Here is an 8,340-nt window from a genome sequence, read left to right on the forward strand (position 1 = left end):
GTTTTAAACTATAGTCACTGTATTGTATAACAGATCTAGTGAAATTATTCCTCCTCTCCCAAGTGAAATTTTATATCATTTGACCAAAATTTCCCAATTCTCACAGCCTTCTTAACCTTCATCCTGATAACCACTCTTCAATTTTCTGGTTCTATGATTTCAATTTTTAAAAATTCCACATAAATGAGGTCATGTAGGCTTTGTCTTTGTGTGCATTTTACACACTGAATTCAAATATTCAATGTTATTTTCTTTGCCCTTTGTCTCTGTTGAGTATGTTTACTGGCCCTCGTTATTACAACAGAATTTACAGTGCTTAAAATTTAATATGACTGTTAGGATTTTCTTCTTGATTTAATATTCTCTCCATGTAGAATGTGACTTATAAGTGACTCTTAAAGCCTTCTGAATTGTTTTGTTATTGTAACTGTATTAACCCATTGACTCAACAAATATTTATCAATAAGTTAATATCATATTCAAGATATTTTGGATACTTTATGTATGCAAAGGTGAAATATTAAAGGATGAATAATAGAGTTCAAAAGCAGAATAATAATCCATGTTGGGAGAATACATATCCCAGGAAAGGAAAGAATTATTTCCATAGGAAATCAATTCTTTTTCAAAGTCACTAAAGAGAATATATATCTAAAAAGGAAGAAAGAAAAATAAGATGATAAATAACAGAATCAGGAGAAAGGGAAGATGGTGGCACTAGAGAAAAACTGAGGGTAGGGGCAGCACCACTTAAGAACTAAAAAGAAAAGCAAGGAAGGGAAGAGATGGGACAAACACCAGTCATTCCCAGGAGGTTAAGCTTGAAAACAATTATAGAATATTCAAAATTGAAAAAAAACACAGAAATAAAATTTCTTCAATAACATAATGAAGAAACTGTGAATTGAAAATTGGACCTAAGAAAGAAAGAGCATTCAAAGACATATTTGAATAAATCTTTTCTGAAATGAAGAAAGAATGCATTTTAGTGTGGAGATTTTTTGTTTTTTGAATTTTTGTAAGGATTTTTATATTTTAAAAAATCATAAAATAAAAAATAAATCAATCAGCATATATCTTAGAAGTCCTTCTAAGAATCTCATATTCAACAGCCACAGAGGCTATTGCATTTTTCTGTCTTTGCTCAATCTGCAATTCATTTAAGGATCATCAGACATGACTCTAGACCTTAAAATCAAACTTGTTCCACCAAATCCAAAACCCCGAATTTATCCAGATTGTACAAACATGCTTTTACCACCCTTCCACCAAAATACCTCCCATTCAGATCAACAACAGCTCCAATTGCTGATTTGACTCTCTCAAATTCTAAAAATATTGGAACTGCTTCATCATCACCGGCACCAGGAATTTCAAATGTCACACATCTTCCCAACTTTGCCATATTTTTCGCATTCTTCCTTGGTTTCAACTTCCAAGTCCTCATATACCTCTCCTGCACCAGTTGTGTTCCTCAGTAGGACCACTTTAGTAGGACACTTAAGTATTTCAGTTAATGGATTTGAATCAGACTTCCTGGAGGCATCCTGAGACTCATCCTTCTCATGGCATCACTCACAAGGATCTTGCCGCCTCCTTGCTGGTCTTTTCCACCAACAAGGTAGTACTCAGCCCCTGCTAGTGCTCCCCCAGACCCTGGCCTTCCCGGAAGCCATACTTCTGCATGATCTTATGTGCAACCGTGCCACCCATGTTAGCAAGGAAAGTTGCTAGGGCGGTTGGAAATCTCTGTTCCTCATATACTGGGGAAAGAATTGCAGCTTTGGAAGACTGTGATGGAGGTCTAGAGCCCTCTTCATAGGGAAAATCTCTGGGTAACTCTGTCTTTTTCTACAAGAGAAGTGGGTGGGGCCATGGAAGTGCTTCCCACTTCTTTTCCTGCTCTCGCTCATACTCTTCTTCCTCATCAGAATCTGGATCTGGTCACCTTAACAACTCACTGGCTTCAAGTCTCTGTATGTTTTTTCCCTTGTCTTTGGTGCTTCACTAATTTCTCATCATCTTTAGGAAACATAGGATCATATTCAGCAGCTAAGGGAATTAGAACTTGCCCTGAAGAAAACCCACTGGCAACAGGATCCTTCAGGCCAGCTGCTACCTGTGCTGGTGTGTCCACAATTGGCCAGTGGTCTGAGGAACCACCCTACATCAGATCAATGATTGGAGCAAGGACTGTACTTTGTCCTTTGGCTCTTTGCTTGAGTGACAGCTGCTTTCGTCACCTAAAGCGGTGGCTGCAGAAGTTTGAGTTTGGGGACCAGCCTTCTGTTTTTGAGTCACTGGTCTCCACTCCCAGCTCATCATCTTTTTAGTCTAAAGCCAGCCTGCCTGGCCGACTCTACCCATGGGCCACAGTGGCTTCCCCACGGAGCCCGACCACACCCCATGGACTGCCACAGCCTGCAGGGACTCCCAGCCTGCGCCTAGTCAGTGGGGCAGTCTAAAGTGCAGGGCAGGGCCTTGGAAGAGGGTGTCTGCCTTTTTTAAAAACTTAGTTTAAAATTTATTAGCATAAACAATTTGGATTTATTGATGTGCTTGTTATGTTTCAGGTGTCCCAAAGAATGATGTGTAGTCCAGAGAAGATCTGAAAATATGTCAGCCGGATCTCACTACAAGGGAATCTTCTGCCAGTGCTTCAACTAACTACAACTTGATCAACATCTGAAACTTTTCTAATTAGCATAATGCATGTCAGTAATGGGTTTTCATTGGGGAAGTTAGTGGGTTAGCTGACATGGTTGAAAGTTAGAAATGGGCTCTTGAATTGGAGATTAAGGTTGTCAAAATACCTAGGTTGATAAAGATATTTCACAGATAATCTTTACATTTCTGTGAGAGGTCAATACTCTTTAAAGATCTGTATTTTTCACCCATGGGACTAAAACCCATGGCTCTATCCCTGAACAGTGTGTCCAGACATTGAAGGGAAGATTTCTGTGTGCCTCATGATAATTATGGGGGTACCAGGTTATTGTCTCTCAAATATTATTCTATTTGCTCTGAGGAAACCATCTGTGTGTGGTTGGATCACCTACAAGGACAGATAACTGGGACTTCATATACTGAAAACTTGTTTGAAATAGTTTGAGCCTGTTATTTATATAACAAAATATTTATATAAATATTTTGTGCTTGTTATTTAAAATTTTGTTTTACAAATATCTGTATGACCCAAAACTTACCTTCCTTAAAATCTGATAGTGAGATTGTGGAGGAATAGGTCATTTGTACTTAGCCTAAATATGTCAGAGCTAAGAATTATCATTACAAATTTGATGTTGGCCAATGCATAAGAATTTATAACTATAGATTCAAAATGTACAAGGTTGTTCCAGGGAAAAAAATGATGCAGGTTGATCTGAATCAACTGAATATTCTGAATATTTCCTAATGAACCTGCTGAACTTGATGTATAAATAATTATTTGGGAAACTTAGAAAAAATTCAGGACACCTAGAAGGGAAGACATAATACCACCAATAATTATCAGAAACTAAAACTATGTTGTGAGGTTAAAAAAAGTAATACAATAATTTTTATACCCAGCCAAGTTGTCATTTATAAATCAAACAAAAAGATACCTAATATATATTAAGAATCTGGGGAAGAGTTAGCATGGAACTGGGGAGAGAAAACTTTATGATTTTCTGGTGATCCAGAGAGAATTATCTCAAGAAATGAAAAGCCATTATATAAAAGAGCCTTGAATCTATTTAAATTCATATCTAACAGTAAACATCAGTTATAATTAGATAGCAGGGCTTAGTTTAAATGTTATAAATATTGAAAGAAAAGCTGCTCTGTGGGTTGCAACAAATATCCATGGAATTTATCATTAAAATGACATGCAAATGACAAATTAAGAGATAGTATCATATTAAATAGAAGAAAAGTTTATATGACAAATGTTTCTTATAGACATTTAAATGAAATATAAAATTCTGTAAAACAAAATAGAAGGCAGCTTACAGAGGAAATTTAATTGTTCTGCTTTATTCTCCCCCTCTTTTTAAAATTTGGTCTTTTTAGATATACATGACAGAGTGTACTTTGACATATATACATGAAGTATAACTTCCCATTCTTGTGGTTGTACATTATGAGGACTTACACAGGTCATGTATTCATGTATGAACATAGGAAATTTCTGTCTGGCTCATTGTTTTGTCTTTCCTATTCCCATCCCCTCTCCTTTCCCTTCATTCCCCTTTGTCTAATCCAATGAACTTCTATTCTTCCCTCCTCCCTTCCTCACTGTGTGTTAGCATATGCATATCAGAGAGAACATTCAGCCTTTGTTTTATTAGGATTGGCTTATTTCACTTAGCATGATAGTCTCCAGTTCCATCCATTTCCTGGAAAAATGCCAAAATTTCATTCTTCTTTATGGATGAGTAATATTACACTGTGTATATACGTACCACATTTTCTTTAACAATTCATATGTTGAAGGGCACCTAGTTTGGCTCCATAGCTTAGCTATTGTGAATTGAACTGCCACAAACATTCATGTGGCTACATCACTGTGCTATGCTAATCTTAAGTCCTTTGGGTATATACTGAGGAGTGGGATAATTGGATCAAATGGTGGTTCCATTGCAAGTTTGCTGAGGAATCTCCATAATTCTTTCCACAGTGGTTGCATCAATTTTCGGTACATGGGTGTACCTTTTTCCCCACATCCTTAACCACATTTATTGATACTTGTATTCTTGATAATTGTCATTTTGATTGGAGTGAGATAAAATCTTGGTGTAGTTTTATTTTGCATTTCTCTAATTGCTAGTGATGTTGAACATTTTTTAATAGATTTGTTGGCTGATTATATATTTTTCTTCTGTGGAGTGTCTGATCAGTTCCTGTGCCCATTTATTGATTGTTTTTTTTTTTGGTGTGAAGTTTTTTGAGTTCTATATATATCCTGGAGGTTAATGTTATATCTGAAGTGGTACAGATTTCTCTCCCTTTCTGTAGGCTCTCTCTTCATGTTCTTGATTGTTTCCTTTGCTGTGAAGAAGTTTTTTGTTTGATTATATACCATTTACTGATTCTTTTTAATCCAATCTGCCCATCTATCATTGATTGATGAATTTAGGCTATTTACATTCAATGTTATTATTGAGAAATGATTTTTCTTCTCTGTCATTTTGATTAATTTCTGGTTTTTACCTTGAGTGGGTTTCTCCTTGATTGACCATTCTTTTAGTATAGTCCTTCCCTTTGCTGGTTTTCAGTTTTATTTTTCTTCTTCATGAAATATCTTATTGAGTATGTTTTGTAATTCAGGCTTTCTAGTAGTGAATTCTTTTAACTTTTGTTTATCACAGAAGGTTTTTACCTTATCGTCAGTTCTGAAGCTCAGTTGTGCAAGTATAGTATTCTTTATTGGCATCCTTTTTCTTTCAGAACTTTGGTGCCACCCCCAACCAGCGTGAGCAGCTGAACTAAGATTGCTCATGTGAATTTGCAGGGACAACTTACCTTTACACAAGCTTCAGGATGGCTTCCCCGGCTCTTGGCCTCAGGCTCCCCAAAAGGGAGAACAAGAGAAAGTCACCATAGGCTGTTGAGGGGCAGGGTGGGGGGATATTTGGAAGTCAGCTTTTATTGGGAAGGACTCTGTTCTTAGAAACTTCTATCCATAAAAGGACAAAAGGGGCAGGACTACAAGGGAACAGGTAAGTGTAACCCAACCCTGGGGGCACACCCAAAAAGAAGACCTCCTTGCTATCTGAGCGGGTCTCTGGCCATACCATAACGAATACAGTGGTTGGTCAGAGCATCAGGACTGGAAGGCATGGTTATTCAGTGTGGCTCCCCACACTTGGGATATATTATTTCAAGACATCCTAGGTTTTAGGGTCTGGATTGAGAGATCAGCTGAGTTCCAGATGCATTTCCCTATAAATGTGACCTGTCATTTTTCTCTGGCAGACTTTAAAATTCTATCCTTGTTCTTTGTGTTCGGCATGTTCACAATAATGTGCCTTGGTGTGGGTCTGTTATAATTTTTTATATCTGGGATCCTGTAAGCCCCCTGTATCTGATTTTCCATTTCAATTTTTCAGTTTGGGAAATTTTCATATGGTATTTCCTTGAATATCTTGTGTGTTCCTTTGGTTTATATCTCTAAGTCTTCATCTATCCTGATAAATCTTAAATTTGGTCTTTTACTTCATCCCATATTTTTTGGAATTTTTGTTAATGGTCTTTTTATATCTATTCTGTATGGTCAGCTTTACTTTAATGATTATATATTTTGTCTTCATTGCCTGGAACTCTGTCTTCCAAGTGGTCTAGTCTATTGGTGATGCTTTCCATTGAATTTTTTTTAATATTTATTTTTTAGTCTTTTGGTGGACACAATATCTTTATTTTATTTTTTTTATGTGATGTTGAGGATCAAACCCAGCACCCCGCACATGCCAGGCGAGTGCGTTACTGTTTGAGCCACATCCCCAGCCCCTCCATTGAATTTTTAACTTAGTTTGTTGATTCCTTCATTTCAAGTATTTCTGCTCAAGTTTTTTTTTTTCAGAATCTCCATCTCTTTATTGAGGTGATATTTTTCTCTCTGTATTTTCTCTCCGATTCTACTCCTTACAACTTCCTTTACCTCAGAGATCAGTTTAACTATTCACATTCTGAACTCCTTCTATGACATTTTTTTCCACTGTGGTGGTGATGGATTCCATTATTGGAGTATATTGGTTTGTTTGGGGTGATTTGTTCCCTCATTTTTTCATGTTGTTTGTATGTTTACCCTACTAACAGTATGGATCAGAGGCAGTAGAGTTTCTACCCTGTGGACTTATAGTGTCCCTCAAGTTTTCCAGTACCTCACCATTTAGGTGGAGACAAATAAACACAACATCCAATGCCAACAGTATACAGCAATAAACCAGTTATTTCCTGCAATGATGTCCACAGTGTTGATTGTCACAGTAAACAGAAATGAAATAATCTATCTTGCCTAAAATAAAAACAGTAAGTTTTCAAGAGAGTTTACAATTTTAAATGGTAGTCAGTGAGAGGACAGAAGTGATATAGGATGTGTTGATTAGGAGTGGATAGGAGAGAAAACAGAATTAAAAATTAAAGGAGAGTGAAGGAGAACAGTATATATTGGCTGTTAGCAGAATAAAAGAGAGAAGGAGAATCAAAGGAAACAGATAAGTGAGCAAAAAATATAGATATAACATAAAAATTTTAAAAAATAAAAGAATACGAAACTGAAATATACTAATCAAACATCCTAGTCCTCAAAATATTGATCCATTAAAAATAACTGGCTTTAAAAATGCTAGAAATGAGAATAAAATCAAATGTGAATATGTTTAAATGAACCATTAAGGATTAAACACAGAATAAATGGTAAAAAAAAATGATCTCAATGTAAAGTTAAGGAGTTGATTCAATTGAAGTTCAAAAGATTCTCAGCTTCTCTTCTCATCAGTGTTAGGTGGGATTGGCTGGAGTGGGATGCCTGCTCCACCCTCATGGTGGGGTTGCTGGAGTGAGAGAAGTTAGCCTGTAGGCAGAACTCCTGAACGTGGGGTTTAAACTTAGGTAGGCTTCAGTCTCTTCACTGGATGCCAGTTAGTCTGGAGATTTTAATTCAGCCCACCTCCAGGGCCCAGCAATTGCCAGTCCATGTTGGAAGATTGCATCCCAGGGATTTCTTCTGGGTTCCACTCATGCAGTGTAGAAGCCAATTCTTAGTTGCCTCCATCACTTGTAGACCCTGCATTTCCTAGTATTGGTTCCTTCTCCAAACTCTATTTCTCCTGCCCCTGCCCTTTTGAATCCATTTCCAGGAATGTCTCTTCTAGCTGGTCCTGCATGTGGCTGAATTGGAGGGGGAAGCCAGGTGGGTTTCCACTACTAGTATTCCCCTGTATAAACCCTTCTCCACATTTGATTTTCTCCTGGTCACTTAGGCACTCTCTATGTCATGCAGTGTGGGTTTCCCAGCCCTGTATTTAGAGCTGCCTGCCCTTGAGCCATGGCTCCAAAGTGGTTCCTTCCTCTGTCTTCCAAACACATCCTGGAGAGATTTGGCTTCTTTCCTGCACAAGGTTATTGTGCAGTACACCTTTGTTTATTGGCAGTGTCTTTGATATCTAAACTCTCAGTACCCAGAAACACCTCAGGCTTCCTAAAAATGCAGGTTCCTTTAATTCCCTTATCCGTCCACTTTGCTTGTTGAGGGACTGTTCTGGCTGGTGCCTCCAACTGGGCCAGTGGCTGTGGCACTGGGGATTTCTTCTTTATTTTATTATACACAACCTCCTGAATTCCTGACCTGCTTTGAAA

At 37.5% G+C, this 8,340-nt stretch overlaps 1 pseudogene across 1 annotated transcript; it reads right to left on the reverse strand.

Moving 5' to 3' along the window:
- Positions 1-1,195: 1,195 nt before the first annotated feature.
- Positions 1,196-5,823, reverse strand: LOC308652973 (splicing factor 45-like; annotated as a pseudogene). Its single transcript has 2 exons — positions 5,778-5,823; positions 1,196-2,325 (listed from the first exon to the last, which is right to left on the reverse strand). The product of its transcript is annotated as a splicing factor 45-like (transcript).
- Positions 5,824-8,340: the final 2,517 nt, after the last annotated feature.

Source organism: Spermophilus citellus, assembly GCF_964194105.1.
Source record: "Spermophilus citellus genome assembly, chromosome: 1".
Classification (NCBI taxonomy): Eukaryota; Metazoa; Chordata; class Mammalia; order Rodentia; family Sciuridae; genus Spermophilus; species Spermophilus citellus.